The sequence below is a fragment of the Cervus canadensis genome, chromosome 3 (assembly GCF_019320065.1).
Source record: "Cervus canadensis isolate Bull #8, Minnesota chromosome 3, ASM1932006v1, whole genome shotgun sequence".
Taxonomy (NCBI): Eukaryota; Metazoa; Chordata; class Mammalia; order Artiodactyla; family Cervidae; genus Cervus; species Cervus canadensis.
This window is the reverse complement of record NC_057388.1, coordinates 80,191,903-80,210,979: the sequence shown is the minus strand read 5'-3', so window position 1 is coordinate 80,210,979 and position 19,077 is coordinate 80,191,903. Positions and strand designations below refer to the sequence as shown.

Sequence of the window (19,077 nt, the reverse complement as noted above, 5' to 3'; positions counted from 1 at the left end):
AAAACAATGCTTGAATCAACAAATCATATGGACCAACAGAACTTGAGATAATTTTGATAATAAAAAACATAATGCCTATGTTCCCTGAACTCTTAATTCTCTAATTTTATCTTTGAGTTTTGGCTCACTTACTGCTAAAAAATAATTGTAAATTCCTACTGAGCCCTCAAAAGGCAAACCAAAAGAGCTCTCGTGCTGACAGCAGTAAGGATGGTGATGTATCATCCCGGCATGGTACTGCTTGGAACTATTTCAGTAAACAGGATAAAGCTATGTTAGACCAGAAGAGCCGGTGCCCTCCCACCACCTTTATAGGAGCCTTACAGTGATTATGAGAGGCATGGACATAAAACCACCTTTATAATCATAAAAGGTTTTACACCATTTGAAGCTGGACTATGGATGATGCTAAAGGATAACTTTCTTTTTCTCTTGAGTAAAGTCCCTTGGCAAGTGGTATTCTAGGAAAAAGTATAAGCAGCTCTGGGTTTAAGACAGCTGAATTTCAACAGCTATAATGTTATATTGGTAATTGCCCACGTAAACAACTCAAATCTACCTGTTTACTTTACATGTTCTCGTGGGAAAAAAAGGGGGGGTCGCATCATAAAATTCTAAAACCCACAAGGTTTAGCTCTTCTGTCACATCTCAGTGCATTTAATATCCTTCTGCCATATTATTTATGACTTCACAAAGAAAGTAGTTACTTCCTATTATCTGTCCAATAAATAAGTAGAGAAATGCAGGCTGCAGAGATACAATTTGTTAATGAAATAGCCCAGAGAATCTTCACGGTGTCTGGTCTTAGAAACTTGGGCAGCATCTATTAAAGCTTGCTTCTGTTCTACAGAGTGACTCCAATATTTTACACATTGATATGCTGCACTCAGATGGCTGAGGCACGCTTCCAGGATAGATTACGCAACATGACTAATGCATGCTGTGATACAACAGATACCGGACCACACAGGCAAGTTTAAATACTTCTCTCTACTTGTTCAACCTTCTTCTACTACTGGGAAGACTGTCTCACTTCAGAAACAAGGTAGATGTTGAATTGCCAGTTTTCAAAACTACTTTCAAGACGAAGAAGAGAAAGATATGATGCTGTAGTTTTAACCCCAATGCCGTGATACTATGAATGTACTATGCTCAAGAGAGAAGACTGCATCAGTACAAGTTACAGAAAACTTGTAAGAGATGCACCAGGGTAGGTAGGTACATCTAAATAAATAATAAATTTATTTAGGTACACCTAAATAAATATGGGTACATCCCCATATTTATATACTTTTGCCACCCTGTAAAAGAAGAATCACAGAAATTCTCGTGTGCTGTTGTTGAAGAACATTCACCTTTTGCTGACAATTTCCACTGTTAGAAGGAATAAGTACAAGGAAAAGAGTAGTTACAATAATCTATGCTCCCTTTATTTGCTAAGAAATTTTATTTTTCATGTAAAAGTGAAGCTCTCCAAAGGATCTATGCCTCTTTATCTAATGACATAAGATTTTGAAAAAAAAAAAATCTATTGGAAGAAAGAAACATAACATATAAGACATGAAAACTTACTCCTAGTCTTAAACATAGCAGGTGTTTTAAAAGTGAACCTATGAATATATTTTGACTGTGATCAAAATCTTACAGTGACCAAATGATGCTTAGGTCTGAAATACTGTTTGCTCTTTAAAGAGAAATTTAATTTCCTCTAAGAAAAAATATCTATTTTTTTTTGTGCCAGGGCTGGAGTAGAGTATTGGTTCAGATTCACAATTTTTATGAAAGACCAGGGTCCAAAACTCTGGGGGATATTCAGTACATATACATTTTGGTAATTTTAATGCTGAATAATATTTGTGAACTAATAATAGTCACTTTGGTTTTTCTTATTCAATTGTATTAACATGTAGTTAGGAAATGTTCAAACCCATGAAATATTTTTAGTTGGTTATATAAGAAACTAAAAGGTGCATATTTACCACCTTTATTTTATTTTGATAGTAATAAGCATATATTTGAGCTCCCCTGGTGTCTCAGATAGCAAAGAATCTGCCTGTAATGCAGGAGACCTGGGTTTGATCCCTGCGTCAGGAAAATCCTCTGGAGAAAGAAATGGCAACCCACTCTAGTATTCTTGCCTGGACAATCCCATGGACAGAGGAGCCTGGCAGGTTACAGTCCATGGGGTCGCAAATGGCTAGGTAATTGTAAAGATATGTATTTCTTATCACTGGATATAATAATAGCCATTAACATGAAGATTGCTTTGACTAAGACGTTCATCAGGCTGGTAATTAATATTTCTGTATAGTTTCTACCATAGAATTGTAGTGACATTTTACCTAACTCATTTCAAAAGTCAATTGATTCTCTAACAATTTAATACAGAATGGTTTATATATCACAACATATTATATTATGTCCTTCAGAGTCCCCATGTAAATTTAAATAATTGACAGTTAACCATGAATAAATTCCATTAATTCATTTTAAAGTATATTTTTGAAATTGGTGTTTTACAAAATTCTCTTCTGTGTACTCTATCTCAGATATATAGAGATATCAAGAGCCATAAGGTCTTAGTTTAAGGTAGAATCACTTGAGACGTATTCCAAGTACCAAAATCAACTGAAACTATTCCCATGTACACTTAAATAGGGTGAACATTTTGTTTTATTATAATGAGAGTTTGGTCTTCCCCATTTACTGGAGTAACAATTTGACATAAAAATCTAAGTTCATAAAACAAGATTATTTTAAAATGTGTGATTCTTAAATAGTTGATTTAAACTCAACTGATTTTAATAGTTGCTAATCAAATATGATTTGTGACTTACTATTTTTATCAGTCTTGCACATTTTCACTTTTAGTCACTTTTATTAAGCTGAAGATTACTCTATGATAGTACAATGTCCTGGAAGGTAAAGTGTTAAGATACCAATATAAAAAGTGGTGTAAATATTCCATTTTTTTGCTTTATCCTACTCCTAGATGTATTTCTTCTCTTCTTTGCCTTGTCGCTAACTCTCCCTGATGATTTCTCATGCCTCCATATTTTTAATTTACTGAAAATATAAAATATTTGGGTGCAAGAAGAAAGGAAAAATACAGAAGATGTATAAGTTGATATTTGAAAAAGTTCTATACATACCACTCCCTCCCACACACAGAAACCTGTTGCTTTATAGAGGTTTATTTTATATTTTGATTTGCTTTGTTTCACTATCTTCTAAACTTTGCTATTCAATTTTTACTTTTTAAAATTTAAAACTGAATCCATCAAATACTACTGAATATTTTCCATAAACAGGGCATCATAAAGAGCTTCAAACAATGACTAAACAACTGTTCTAAAATACTAATTTTAACAAAAATTACATTTGGGTTTGGGAAAAGAAGACAGTTGACTATTACAAATACAGAGAAATATAGCCATAAATATCTGCAAATTTTGTGAGGCAATGTCTAAGAGATGTTTTAGGGCGGAAGCGCTGGAGATAGACCATAAAGCAACTGAGGATTTCTGACACTAAGGGCAAGGCCACAAAATTCTTGGTGAAGGAACAAGTCTGGGTTCGTTATACACTAGTCACTTTATATGTCTTTTCAACAAATCCTCAAAGTTCTCTACCCTAAAGTCATTTCCATCCACATATTAATATTAATACCATTCTTGGATGCACATAGAGATTGTCATACTGAGTGAAGTAAGTTAGAAAGAGAAGGGGAAATATCACATAACATCCCTCATATGTGGGATCTAAAAAGAAATAATACATATGAACTTACTAACAAAACAGAAACAGACTCACAGAGAATAAACTTATGGTTACTGAGAAGGATAGGGTGAAGGGACAGTTAGGGAGTATGGGATGGATATGTACATACTGCTATATTTAAAACAGGTAACCAAAAAAGAGTTATTGTACAGCACATGGAACTCTGATCAATGTTATGTACCAGCCTCGATGGAGGGCGAGATTAGGGGAGAATGGGATACATGTATATGTTTGGCTGAATTGCTCTGTTGTTCACCTGAAATTATCACAACATTGTTAATCAGCTATACTCCAATACAAAATAAAAAGTTTTTTTTTTTTTTTTTTTTAAAGATTAGTACCATTCTTATATACCCAGTCCATCATAAAGGAGATCAGTCCTGGGTGTTCATTGGAAGGACTGATGTTGAAGCTGCTGCTCCAATACTTTGGCCACCTGATGCAAAGAGCTGACTCATTTGAAAAGACCCTGATGTTGGGAAAGATTGAAGGCAGGAGGAGAAGGGGATGATAGAGGATGAGATGTTAGATGGCATCACCGACTCAATGGACATGAGTTTGGGTAAACTCCAGGAGTTGGTAATGGACAGGGAGGTCTGGCGTGCTGCAGTTCATGGGGTCGCAAAGAGTCAGACATGACTGAGTGACTGAACGGAACTGAATTGAACCATTCTTATATATGTTGAGAACCTTGCTAAAGATGAATTTGAGTAGTCTCAGAAACTGATCTGCGATCAGTTGTTAGGCCCTGAAAAAGCATTCAAATTCAAAATTTAAGACCCTGCTCATAAAATCAAAATTAAGCTGGCAGTAAGAAAGTTTATTACTAAGCGCTTACAATGACTTTAATTTTATAGGATGCCTTCAGGAAAACCTGGCTAAATGTGGTAGAGACAAGACTGGCCTCATTTAGGGCAAGTGAACTTGAAGATAGAAATCAAGGGAAGAACTACTTGGAGGGTTGAGGATAGCTATGAACCCATAGACTCTGCAAAGCCACTGAGGATTCCAAGCAGGAAAATGCAAGTGGAACAGTTTGGAGAACAATGAGCTTATGGTTGAGAATAAAGGAGACTAAAGTAGGAAGCAGAAAATCGAGTACATCTTTATCATTGCTTCATTAAGATTTAAGAAAAAATTCCTTATTGTCTCTGGGTTGAAGATGTCACCTACTTAATTTCCTTTATTACAGGTTGTCTACTTTTTTACTTATCTAGTCATCTCCTCATGAAGCCTTTGGGGCAAGATAAAATGTCATAGGAACATAGGGCCACTAGGGAAAAAAAGAATTTAAATTTATGTCTGACTTAACTTGGACACATTTTCAACTGAACAGTTTGAACCTACAGCCTCATAATTTTCATGCTCTTGAAAAAGACACTTGTAAAATTATTTTCTTGCTACTTTTCAAAGCTCTGGTTCAGAAAATTACTACCCTTTTGATGTGAAGGCTGATGTAACTAATTATAGCTAGGAAGACACAATTCCTCCTTTAATAATAAAGAAATAGCAATCTTTCACCTAGAATATAGCGCAGTGTCTGGATCTGAAGCATGAAAGATTAAATCAGTAAGCTTTGAAATTCTATTATATTCAGGGAGACGATGTCTCCAAGGACAATAATATTGACAATAGAAGGGGAGGTTTCTTCAAGAGCATTTCAACCTATTAGCAGACTGTGGCACGCTGAAAAGAATGTGGGGCTGAATGCAAGGAGACAGGCACTTCTATCCAGGCTCGTTTAATTATCAGCCGAGTATTTAGGTCAAATTAGTCTACTTGTCTAGTTTCAGAATAATTCACTGCCTACTTTCGACCACCTATTCACAGGAGAGGGAGGACAGAGGAACAGAAAGGGCAGAATGGAGGGAGAAAAAGGGAGATGGGTGGAGAGAGAGAGAGAGGAAGAGATGGCGGTAAAAGCAAGGAGACCGAAAGCAAGACGTGGAAGGAAAAAGGTTGAGAGAGGCCTTTTTTATATAGTAGTGGTCCTTCGCTTTAAGGAACATCAGAATAAGATGCAGGGCTTTTTAAAACATAGATTGATGGGTTCTGCCCCCAGAGCTCTTAATGTAGATCATCTTGGGGGTGGGGGAGGGGGCGCAGCATGTGAGTTTGCGTTTCTTTTCTTTTCTCTCTCTCTCTTTTTTTTAAGGTAAGAAGTGGATTTATTTAGAGAGAAACACACTCCACAGACAGAGTGTGGGCCATCTCAGAAGGTGAGAGTGGCTCTAAAATATGGAACAGTTAGTCTTTATGAGCTAGGTAATTTCATAGGCTAATGAGGGGGACTTCCCTAGTGTCTCAGTTGGTAAAGAATCCACCTGCAATGCAGGAGACCCAGGTTCGATCCCTGGGTCAGAAAGAGTCCCTGGAGAAGGGAATGGCAACCCACTCCAGTACTCTTGCACGGAGAATTCCATGGACACTGAAGCCTGGTGGGCTACAGTCCACGGGGGTCACAAGAGTCGGACACAATTTAGAGACTAAAAAACCACCCCCCCACCACCAGTGAGTGGGAGGATTATTCCAACTATTTTGGGGAAGAGGCAGAGATTTCCAGGTCTTTGGTCTTTGATGGTCAGCCCTGGAACTGTCACGTCATGGTGGTGGGTCACAGAGCTTATGCTGATGTATTACATTGAGCACTTGATGAGGCTCAAGGTGAACTGGAAGTCAAATATTCCATCATCTTGGACCTCGTTGGTCCTAGTTTTTGTTATATCCTATGGCTATCTCATTCTTTTAAAGGCTATGCCCTGCTGAGTTTGCATTTCTAAAAAGTTCCCAGATGATGGCTTCAGTGTTGTCGGTCTGAGTACCACACTTTGAGAATACTGTTACAGGCCTCCATCTATGTGGAATCTTACCAAGAAAAAACAGGTATCATTCAGTTTGCTCCTTACATTATTAAAAAAAAAAAAAAAACTGTCTCAATAACCATCTTTCTAAAAGGCATTATTCTTTCTATGTACCATGTTATTTCGTTTCAAGACACTGAACTTCTACCTATTCCTAGGATAGAATCATTATTACTTATATTTTTGCTTTGATTAAATGGATTTATTTTATATTTAACTATGTATCAGAGGTGCAAAAAAAAATAAAAGAGAGCAGTACACATTTATGCTCATAGGGTAAACACAGATAAAATGAGCATTCTCATTCACGGCTGGTGAAAGTATAATTTGGCCCAGTTGTTTCAGAACACGTTTTAGTGCTATACAAAAAAAGCCTTATTAACTCAACAGCTAAAGGTACTACCACAACCACAATTAATAATAGTAATTGAGCACTTACTCTGCTCCAGGCATTTGACTAAGTGCTTTATTTTACAAGTATTACAATAGTTAATCCTCCCAACATCCCTAAGAGAATAAAGGATCCCACTGTGCTCTTTCTTGGACATATCAATTTTTTAGTTATTCATTTGTGCAGGCGTTATTTTAAAAGAGACACTGATACACAGAAGAAAGTTATGAGTGTGCATGTGTGTGTGTGTGCGTGTATTCAGAATGAGAGTAGAACGGTACATTTTCTATTTCACCCACCTTAGGATGCTTAGGAAGACAGACCAAACTTATTTTCTCCTGCTCCAGATGAATATCCACAAAAATAATTCTAAATCTTGATACATCCAAAAAGAAGTTGAAGCCATAATAGGCATTTCCCCTAATTCTGCCAAAATCAAAATTTTGTTCTTGGCCGAATATCCAGAAGCAATAAGAAAACTTATATTCAGTACCTTTGGGGACTTGGTTCCAGAACCCAGAGGATACCAAAATCCAAGGATTCTTAAGTCCCTTATATATATTAAAATAATGTAGTACAGTCAGTGGTGGAACCCATGGATGTGAAAGCCTGATTGAAATGCCTTTTCCGAGTTTTCAAGGACAAGTATTTCGTGATCTGATCTTTAACCTCTAAAACCTCTTGTTTCAAATAAGTAAACAGTAGCTCTATTTGGAAAAGGAATTTTCAACTTCTGTGGGAAAAGATCGCTAATTTTGTTGTTTCATAATCCACAGAGGTAAGACTAGCTGTGTTTTTTACAACTATAGGTGAGTTTGATCATTGATCTCTGGGAATAAACCTCATTATCTACTCTTTTTTGAAACTATAATATCTCTTTTATGAAGTAATTTCCTCATCTCTCCCTGTTTTAACCTATGAAAATTTTATTGCCAAAAGGCAAATTTCAAATCATTTTGACTCATGATAACCATCTTTCATCTCTTCCTTATAACATGTATTTGCCAAACAATGTAAAATATATTAAAAAAAAAGAACTTTGAATTGTACAACATGTAGCACGGGTAACAAAAGGTGCTATAAAGGATGGGAATGAGGAGATTGAGGCTCTAACAGCTAGTTTTTATTTCTAATCTATCTCTGCTTCTAAACAACTGAGTGACCTTGTAAAGATCACTTCATCTTTATGCATCTTACTTTTCTCATATGTAAAATGAGAGCATTATATGAGATGACCTCTAAAATCTACTAAAGCTCTTCAAATGTATGATTTATTCTGATAAATGGTCTATGGTCTTGGGATGGTTTCTGGTTAAAAGATTATATATTTCTTAGTTCAGAAAGACACTTTTAAGTACAGTTTGGGCAAGAGTTCTATCAAGAAGACATTATATTTTCTGGTAGAATAAAATTAATAAGCTGTTTTTATATCACTCTCTTAGACCCAAACATTTCAAGCATACATAAAACATTTTAAGACCCTTTTTAATAGTATGCTTAGTGTATTAATTAAAATTATTTAAAGTGCATAGAATATGCAGTAATTCATTTTATTACAGTAATAATACAGCTAGATAAGTTGTAAGAGAATAGCTTTGAACTTTCAGGGAGTCTTCACTAATGACACTAGTTATTGCAGATAAATTAACTAGGTAAATAGTTCTTTGTGTTATATATTTATAATATGTATATAAATGTATAATACAGAAAGAATCTTATAGCAATGTGTTGAAATACTACCCATGCAGAATTTGTTCTAACTTCCAATAAGTAAGTTAAAGCTGTATTTAGAGATGAAAAAAGTAATACAGTAATACTGAAATTAGACATACAATTCTGGCAAACATGCATTTTAGTAAGAAATAATCACTGAGTTACCTATTTCAATTTGCCCTGTTCTTTTATTCAAGGAAGCATCAGGGGGGGGTTATGCAGAATATGATGGCAGCACAATTTCTGTTATTTTTGTTGATTAATTAAAAGAAGGACACTACACAATGATCAAAGGATCAATCCAAGAAGAAGATATAACAATTATAAATATATATGCACCCAACATAGGAGCACTACAATATATAAGGCAAATGTTAACAAGTATGAAAGAGGAAATTAACAGTAACACAATAATAGTGGGAGACTCTAATACCCCTCTCACACCTATGGATAGATCAACCAAACAGAAAATTAGCAAGGAAACACAAACTTTAAATGATACAATGGACCAGTTAGACCCACTTGATATCTATAGGACATTTCACCCCAAAACAATGAATTTCATCTTTTTTCTCAAGTGCAAATGTAACGTTCTCCAAGATAGATCACATCCTAGGCCATAAATCTAGTCTTGGTAAATTCAAAAAATTTGAAATCATTTCAAGCATCTTTTCTGATTACAATGCGGTAAGATTAGATGTCAACTACAGGAAAAAAAAACTATTAAAAATAAAAACATATAGAGGCTGAACAACCCACTTCTGAATGTGTGAATGAAACCAACTTCTGAATGAAGCTAACAAATCACAGAAGAAATCAAAAAAGAAATCAAAATATGCATAGAAATAAATGTAAATGAAAACACAACAACCGAAAACCTATGGGATTCAGTAAAAGCAGTGCTAAGGGGAAGGTTCATAGCAATACAAACTTACCTCAAGAAACAAGAGAAAAATCAAATAAATAACCTAGCTTTACACATAAAGCAACTAGAAAAAGAAGAAATGAAGAACCCCAAAGTTAGTAGAAGGAAATAAATCATAAAAATTAGGGCAGAAATAAATGAAAAAGAAACAAAAGAGACTACAGCAAAAATCAACAAAACTAAAAGCTGGTTCTTTGAGAAGATACATAAAATAGACAAACCATTAGACAGATTCATCAAGAAAAAAAGGGAGAAGAATCAAATCAACAAAATTAGAAATGAAAATGGAGAAATCACAACAGACAGCACAGAAATACAAAGGGTCATAAGAGACTACTATCAGCAACTATATGACAATAAAATGGACAACTTGGAAGAAATGGACGAATTGCTAGAAAAGTATTACCTTCCAAAACTGAGCCAGGAAGAAAAAGAAAATCCTAACAGACTCATCACAAGCACAGAAATTGAAACTGTAATCAAAAGTCTTCCAACAAGCAAAAGCCCAGGACCAGATGGCTTCCCAGGTGAATTTTACCAAAAATTTAGAGAAGAGTTAATACCTGTCCTACTCAAACTCTTCCAGAAAATTGTAGAGGAAGGTAAACTACCAAATTCATTCTATGAGGCCATCATCACCCTAATACCAAAACCAGAAAAATATGCCACAAAAAAGAAAACTATAGGCCAATATCACTGATGAACATAGATGTAAAAATCCTCAATGAAATTTTAGCAAACAGAATCCAAAAACATATTAAAAAGATCATACATCATGACCAAGTGGGCTTTATCCCAGGGATTCTTCAATATTTGCAAATAAATGTGATAGACAACCTCAACAAATTGAAAGATAAAAACCATATGATTATCTCAATAGATGCAGAAAAAGCCTTTGACAAAATTCAACATCCATTTATGACAAAAACCCTCCAGAAAGCAGGTACAGAAGGAACATACCTCAACATAATAAAAGCCATATATATGATAAACCCACAGCAAACATTATCCTCAATGGTGAAAAACTGAAAGCATTTCCCCTCAAGTCAGGAACAAGATAAGGGTGCCCACTCTCACCAATACTATTCAACATAGTTTTGGAAGTTTTAGTCACAGCAATCAGAGAAGAAAAAGAAATAAAAGGAATACAAATTGGAAAAGAAGAAGTAAAATTCTCACTGCAGATACATGATCCTCTACATAGAAAACCCTAAAGACACCACCAGATAATTACTAGAGTTAATCAACAAATATAGTAAATATGCAGGCAGAAAACTATAAAACACTATAAAACACGGATCAGAAGAATCAATGTAGTGAAAATGAGTATACTACCCAAAGCAATCGATAGAGAGTCAATGCAATCCCTATCAAGCTACCAATGGTAATTTTCACAGAACTAGAACAAATGATTTCACAATTTGAATGGAAATAGAAAAAACCTCAAATAGCCAAAGTTATCTTGAGAAAGAAGAATGGAACTGGAGGAATCAACCTGCCTGACTTCAGACTATGCTACAAAGCTACAGTCATCAAGACAATATGGTACTGGCACAAAGACAGAAATATAGATCAATGGAAAAAATAGAAAGCCCAGAGATAAATCTGTGCACCTATGGACACCTTATCTTTGACAAAGGAGGCAAGAATATACAATGGAGAAAAGACAATCTCTTTAACAAGTGGTGCTGGGAAAACTGTTCAACCACTTGTAAAAGAATGAAACTACAACACTTTCTGACACCATACACAAAAATAAACTCAAAATGGGTTAAAGATCTAAATGTAAGACCAGAAACTATAAAACTCTTAGAGGAAAACATAAGCTAAACACTCTGACACAAATCACAGCAGGATCCTCTATGACCCACCTCCCAGAGTAATGGAAATAAAAGAAAAAATAAACAAATGGGATCTAATTAAACATAAAAGCTTTTGCACAATTAAGTAAACTATAAGTAAGGTGAAAAGTCAGCCTTCAGAGTGGGAGAAAATAATAGCAAATGAAGCAACTGACAAAGAATTAATCTCAAAAATATACAAGCAGCTCATGCAGTTCAATACCAGTAAAATAATCTAATCAAAAAATGGGCCAAAGAGCTAAACAGACATTTCTCCAAAGAAGACACACAGATGGCTAACAAACACATGAAAAGATGCTCAACATCACTCATTATCAGAGAAATGCAAATCAAAACCACAATGAGGTACCATCTCACACCAGTCAGAATGGCTGCTATCAAAAAGTCTATAAACAATAAATGCTGGAGAGGGTGTGGAGAAAAGGGAAACTTCTTACACTGTTAGTGGGAATGCAAACTAGTACAGACACTATGGAGAACAGTGTGGAGATTCCTTTAAAAACTGGAAATAGAACTGCCATATGACCCAGCAATCCCATTGTTGGGCATACACACTGAGGAAACCAGAATTGAAAGAGACACATGTACCTCAGTGTTCACTGCAGCTAGGACACAGAAGCAACCTAGATTGCAATCAGCAGATGAATGGATAAGAAAGCTGTGGTACATATACACAATGGAATATTACTCAGCTATTAAAAAGAACACATTTGAATCAGTTCTAATGAGGTGGATGAAACTGGAGCCTATTATACAGAATGAAGTAAGTCAGAAAGAAAAATACCAACACAGTATATTAATGCATATATATGGAATTTAGAAAGATGGTAATGATGACCCTATATGTGAGGCAGCAAAAGAGACACAGATATGAAGAACAGACTTTTGGACTCTGTGGGAGAAGGCAAGGGTGGGATGATTTGAGAGACTAGCATTGAAATACAGATATTACCATACATGAAATAGATCACCAGTCCAAGTTTGATGCATGAAACAGGGCACTCAAAGCTGGTGCACTGGGACAACCCTGGGGGATGGGATGGGGAGGGGGGTGGGAGTGGGGTTCAGGATGGGGAACACTGTGCACCCATGGCTGATTCATGTCAATGTATGGCAAAAATCACTACAATATTGTAAAGTAATTAGCCTCCAATTAAAATAAATAATTAAAAATATATTTTCAATTTATATAATCTCTATTTGAATCTTAGCTTATACACACGCTAGCTTTTTGTGCATAATTCAAGCAAAATCTCTAAGTTGACAAAACTCAGATTCTGTTGCCAGCAAAGATTTCAGTGGAATCATCCAATTTCAGAGGCTGCCATACTGCATTCCTCTGAAGAAACTGAGCTGCCACAGACCTGGAGCCAACATGGTGGTAGTTTGGTAGCACTTATTTATAAAGAAAATCATTCCAGGATTTAATAAATTGGCAAAAATCAACCTAACATTTCATTAAGCTCGGAAGCAATGGCAGCAGCAGAAAAAAACCTTTAAAGCCTCTTTTAAGCTTTTGTATGGTAATACACCCAAAAAATGAGATCTTTGGTAAATGTGGCAGGAGAAATTCAACATTCACCTGATGACTACTTCTGCTTCATTTCTTTACTGAGCAGAAAATAACATGGTGGTTGTGTGTTTTTATGTTTACATGCTCAGAAACAGTATTTCCAAATCTTGTGAAAGAGTAACATCAACCACATAAAATAAGAATGATTATAACAACAATACTTGACTCAGAAGCTTGCTGTAAGGATTCAGTGAGTTAATTTAATAAAACATAATTGCATTGGTTCCATAGTTAATATTATAGAAGCTTTGGTTATTGTTTGTTATGTGTTGTATGATTATTAAATGCAATTTTTCATGTCTAAAAAAATGGTATTTTATAACTGTGTTGGCATAAATATAAATACATTGATATAAATTATTAAAAATTTTTGACCTAAAATTTCATTTTTCCCTATCCTTTTAAAAGTAATTGAACTCATTCCATGAACCTTCAGAAAGTAATGTGGGCCATCTATTGTGCTTAATGTGAAGTTGATCTTTTGGTATCATAAGGTTAGTGAACTTGAAGTATATAGGGGAGAATAGATTTTAGCTGTTAAAGTTCCTGGATGATAACTAAGACTTTCATTTAACATAATAATCTGTTTCGTTAAATTTGTGAGAATATTCACAGTGCATCTGTCACTATACAAATAATTTGATCAAAAGGAAAATACATCTTTAGTATATGTTCACTACTTAGTATTCTTTTTTCTTGAGTAATATCCATGTTTATTGTATACTTTAAAAATAAACACTATGCTTCAAATAATTTCTAAATGAAAACGACCTATACCAGTATTATTAAATAGCAATACAAATGCTCTTAGTTTATTCTCTTTCTGCCAAGCCAGCATCAGAATGCAAATCCAGTACTCAAGGATATTATATGAATTTATGATTCCTTCTTGTGGAAACACCATTTAGTTCTTTTATGTGTTGGCTCTGAGGAGTTCATCATGAGTTTTAAGTTTTATCATCTGCCTCTTATTTTCTGGACAAAATACAATGGAATTACAAACCTATAAATGTCCTACCAACATGAATGAGTCCATTTAGTACATTCTAAGTTGATTCAATCTAGTGAAGTGAACCTTTCCCAAATTGTCTAAAAGAATTGTGTTGCTTAGGACCTGGACTTGTTTCCCTCAATGGGATCAACTCTTTTTACTGTGTGAAAAAGAAACCGAAAATGTTTAGTTGCTCAGTTGAGTCCAGCTCTTTGCGACCCCATGGACTGTAGCTCACCATGCTTCTCTGTTCATGGAATTCTCCAGGCAAGAATACTGGAGTGGGTTACCATTCCCTTCTTCAGGGGATCTTCCCAACCCAGGGATCAAATCCAGATCTCCTGCATTGCCAGCATATTCCTTACTATCTGAGCCACTTTTTACCGTCGCTTTTTCTTAATGCCAACTTTGCTACAACAGAGAGCCAGTTCTGGATTTTCATTTGCAGAGGTTTGTATATATCATAAATAGTCCTAGTATGTGCCAAAATAAGTCTATTTCTACAATTAGGCAGGAAAGTCATTCTACTTCAATGTTAATTTTCAAAAGGAAATCTTATTATTGGAACCTAAATGTTTCATCTCCTCTGTCAAAAACCCCTGGATTAGCAAGCTGCTTCCTCACAGGGAGGCATGGTCATATCAGGCCTGTAAAAAAAATTGCCTATTGAAACTGGAAGACATTTCTTAAAAGGCATCTAATGTAAAGACTTTTATTTTCCTTTTCTTCTTACTCTCTGGAATGCAGATGCGATATCTAGAGCTCAGCTAGCCACCTGATCATAAGGTAGAAGCCATGTATTGAACTTGATAGAGAACTTGATAAAAGAAGCCTGTGTCTCTGATAAAGAAATAGCCAAAACAGCTCTGAAATACTGACTTTATTTATTTGAGAAATAAATAAATGTCTCTCTTGTTTAAGCCATTTCATTTTCTATTACTCATAGCTAAACTTAAGTGTGGTGTTTAAAATTGAGTGAATATTAATAACATAACAAGATAGTGAAAGCCTCACATATCCAGGAGAATATTCATATGCAAGTTTCTCTCTCTCACACACACAGAGAAGGATGAAAGTGTAAGAGTTATGACAGTCTCACTCTTTATCAAGCTCTTAACTCACTTATTTTGACTAATTTATTTATGTTTGTGAAGGCATTTACCTGTTTCTTTTACTGATGGTACAAAGTATTATTAAGGAAACAAGATGAAAGAGAACCAAACAGTAATACAAGTAAGGCTGACGATGTATTTTGCATTAACACATGAATCTGTCCTCAACCTTTCACTTGGATCAAGAGCCAGTAGCCATATTGAACACAGCTTAAGAGTTACACTTTAAAAAAAAAAAAAAAAAAAAAAAGAGTTACACTTCCTAATAGCAGTGCTCAATTATTATTAACGTGCATGAGCAGAATAAAAATGGATCTTAATCCTCTGGGTGGTTTCTCCAAGATTAGGCTTTGAGAGAAACATCCCCTACTCTGCTCTAACATATATTGTTTTGAATTCATTAAAGCAGAAATTAAAAGAAACACTTAAATCAATGTCCTTTTCTGTACTGGCTCTCAACATTTATTTTTAGAGTTTATTAGCAGGAACCAGAAATGTATGGCTGGATGAGGAAGTACTCTCAATCATTTATCATCTGAATCACACTGAATATTCAATTTAACATCACGAACTCATCAATCACTAAATAGCTAGACTGAAAAGTATCAGCGGCCAGAAAATTTAGTCAGTGGACTACTACAGTTCATATTTCTGGTTGTTCTCAATGTGAAAACTTATTTTTGTTTTCAACAACATTGTAGCACAGTGGCATGGCTGGAGTACTCTATTTCAATGAGTTTCCCTTTTAGGCGATTTTTCTAATTTTACAGAAAAGTTATCCAGGGATAGGATAGTCCTTGTAGAAGCTTGTGACGCCTTTGTATAGATCTTTTTATGATGCATTTGCTTGTCTAAATTAATATCTCAAATAATATAAATTAATATCTCAAATATTTTTTATTTAGAATACAAAAATGTACTAGTCACAGTTAAATGTGCAGTTAATATATAGTAACTAGAAGTGCTCTACATAGGGTAGCTATTAGCCACATGTGACTTTTAAAATTTTAAATAATTAAATATAGACAGTGAAGGACGGGGGAGCCTGGTGTGTTGCAGTCCATGGGGTCGCGAAGAGTCTAACACAACTTAGCGACTGAACAACAACAACTAAAATGCAACTGCTGGTCACGTTAGCCATAGCGCATGTGCTCAAAAGAGTGGCTACTCTTTTAAACAAAAACGATATAGAATGTTTCCATCATCACAGAAAATTCTACTGGACAATACTGAACTAAAATTTTGTATATCAACACACTTGAATAGAGTATTAATTGTAAAATGTTTACTCAACAGAACAAACAGAAAATATCCCCCAAAACGTCCAAAACACTTCAGTTAGAGGTCTGGAGGCTTGAAATTCATGGGAAATGATAGATATTCATAAAACAGCCATGAATAGAAATACTTTAAAAAATAGTCTCTGAAAAATAACACTGATGCAAGGAAGTTATTTAAAATTAATCTGATTAAAAAAGAGGCATCATGGAAATATAAATGTCAAGTAAGAGCTTTCACTAATAAAAAGAACAATGAAATCAGGTCTTCTTACCATATCAAAATTATACTTCTAAAAAATTAACAGCTTAAAAAATTCTTAGAAAATAATTACTAACTGGATGAAAGGTTTAGTGTTTGGGAATTCTAACTGCTCTTTCTTGGCTCCTGGTAAGAATGCCTCTTTTCCAGGCCTAACTGGGTTTTTCTACCTTAGCCAACAGATCCAAAGACTACTTCAAATGTTTGATTCTTCATTTCTCTAACTACTGGAAAACTGCATCTCTCAGTAACTATGTATAGCACTGTATTGCACGTAAAGTATTCTTCCAAATTTATGTGATGAGCACTACTCAGATAATTAGGATGCTTATAAAGAATTCATTCTTAGACTACTTCATTATAGACTTCTTGAAACTTTTTCAAAAAAAATTAATATTCCCACATGATCACACTATAGACACATACTGAGTTCTGCTTTTGTAAAAGTGAAGGACAATATGGATCCAATTATTAGGACAAAGTGTTTCTCAGGAGAATTATCTGAAATCAGAAATTCATTTTTAAGATATTAAATAGAAATAGAGATTTCCTTTCTCCATGGTCTTAGAAATTCAACTTAATGAGATCCAGCTTGTTGAATCTTTTTGAAAATTTCATGGGACAAAAGTCACAATTAGAACTAAAACCTCAAACACTTAAGTTGGAAGAACATGGCTTGTAAAACACAGCTTTTCAAAACTAGAAGAAAAGTCAACTTCAAATGCAACACACTTTTTAATACTGTACATGAATATAATCCTGACCTGAGAAGAGGACACTGAATGACTATAGATAAATTCTCCAGCACTAGAAGAGTCATGCCAACCTTTTCAATGTGTGGAAAACAGAATTAAATCTTAAGTATTGCACATTAGAAAAAGTCCAATTGTTTTAGTTTATACTTGAGTATTCAGTGTTTACCTCAAAAATTTCCATAAACCCTCACTATACAGGGTCCAGCCCACTTGTGAATCCTTTTTGAGGAAACAGTTTATAGCCACTCTATAGCACTGAGAGTGTTCCAACCCAAAAGTCAAGATTGTATAAAGGTGCTTGCCAGCAAGAATTTTGAAGTCAGGATGCCTGCACTTGAATCCTAACTTTCCTGCATTTGAACTCTTGAGTTTGTGCTATTTCATCTGCAAAATAGTAATAACAATTGCAAATTTCTATAGAGTTATGGTAAGACAAAAACTAGACAATCCATGTAAAACCATTAGCACAGTAACTAGTATGCTGTAAATACTGAACACATGATGTCTAATATTCATATTATTGCTAAAATGCCCTACTTAGACTTTTGCTTTTGTTATCCCCATCATCTATAATGATCTTTCCATTCTCCATCCTCATTTAAGAGTTCATATTCATTCTTATACTTTTTATTCAAAACTCACTATAAGCGGCCTTCTCTGAGACTCCCAGCTAGATTAGGTGTCCCTCTCCAAGTCTCCTATAATTCCCTGGCATAACTTTATAGTTATTCCCTTTATTCCCTTCACACTGTAATATAAGCATGTGTGTGTGTGTGTGTGTGTGTGTGTGTGTGTGTGTGTATTGCGAGAGAAACAAACTACACTATAGCATCTGTCTTCAAAGCAGAACCTATGCCTCATTCATCTTTGTATCCTTAACACTTAGTCAGAGCATGCCCAGAGTAGGCATCCAAATACTTGCTGAATAAAGGAATGAATAGAATCTTGATATTTTCTAATAGTTACTGAAACAGAACATTTTAATATTCTTGCAGCCAACGCTGAACTAAACTGATGTTTTATTGAGTTGGCTTCCTTGGCATCAATATGAAGTCTTAGTGTTACATATTGAAAATCATTATCTCCAAACTGAGATAATTTCCTTCTATAAATAATATACTGCATATTTTAATCAAAACCAACATAAAAATCAGCAAAAGAATATATTAGATCAAATTAAGTTAGATACAAGTCCTGACCTCTAAAAGTGATTAATACAGAAGAGAAAGTATAAGATAAATAAACATAGATGCCTTTCAAATATGTTTTGTATATATGTCTGCATGTATACACATCTATTACATAGATACAATATACATAATAGAAATGTAAAGAAGTTAAATGTACAACACAGGACACAGTGTTTACCTAACAAGTATATTTTCCTTGCAAATATTCTTTACCACATTTATGACTTTTATAAATTTTTCATCATAGGAATGGCATTTAATCAAGTCCTGATTAATTTCAGTAAACTAGGAAACCATGCTAAGATCTCATTATAACCTAAATGTATGTTGCTCTAAATTTTAAGTCACATGAAAATGTCTTCATAAATATATACTTTATAATCA

At 34.6% G+C, this 19,077-nt stretch overlaps 1 protein-coding gene across 1 annotated transcript in view; it reads right to left on the bottom strand.

The window, feature by feature from the left end:
• The window catches only part of KCND2 (potassium voltage-gated channel subfamily D member 2), a 545,404-nt gene that overhangs the window by 500,949 nt on the left and 25,378 nt on the right, over window positions 1-19,077 (bottom strand). The window lies entirely within an intron of this gene.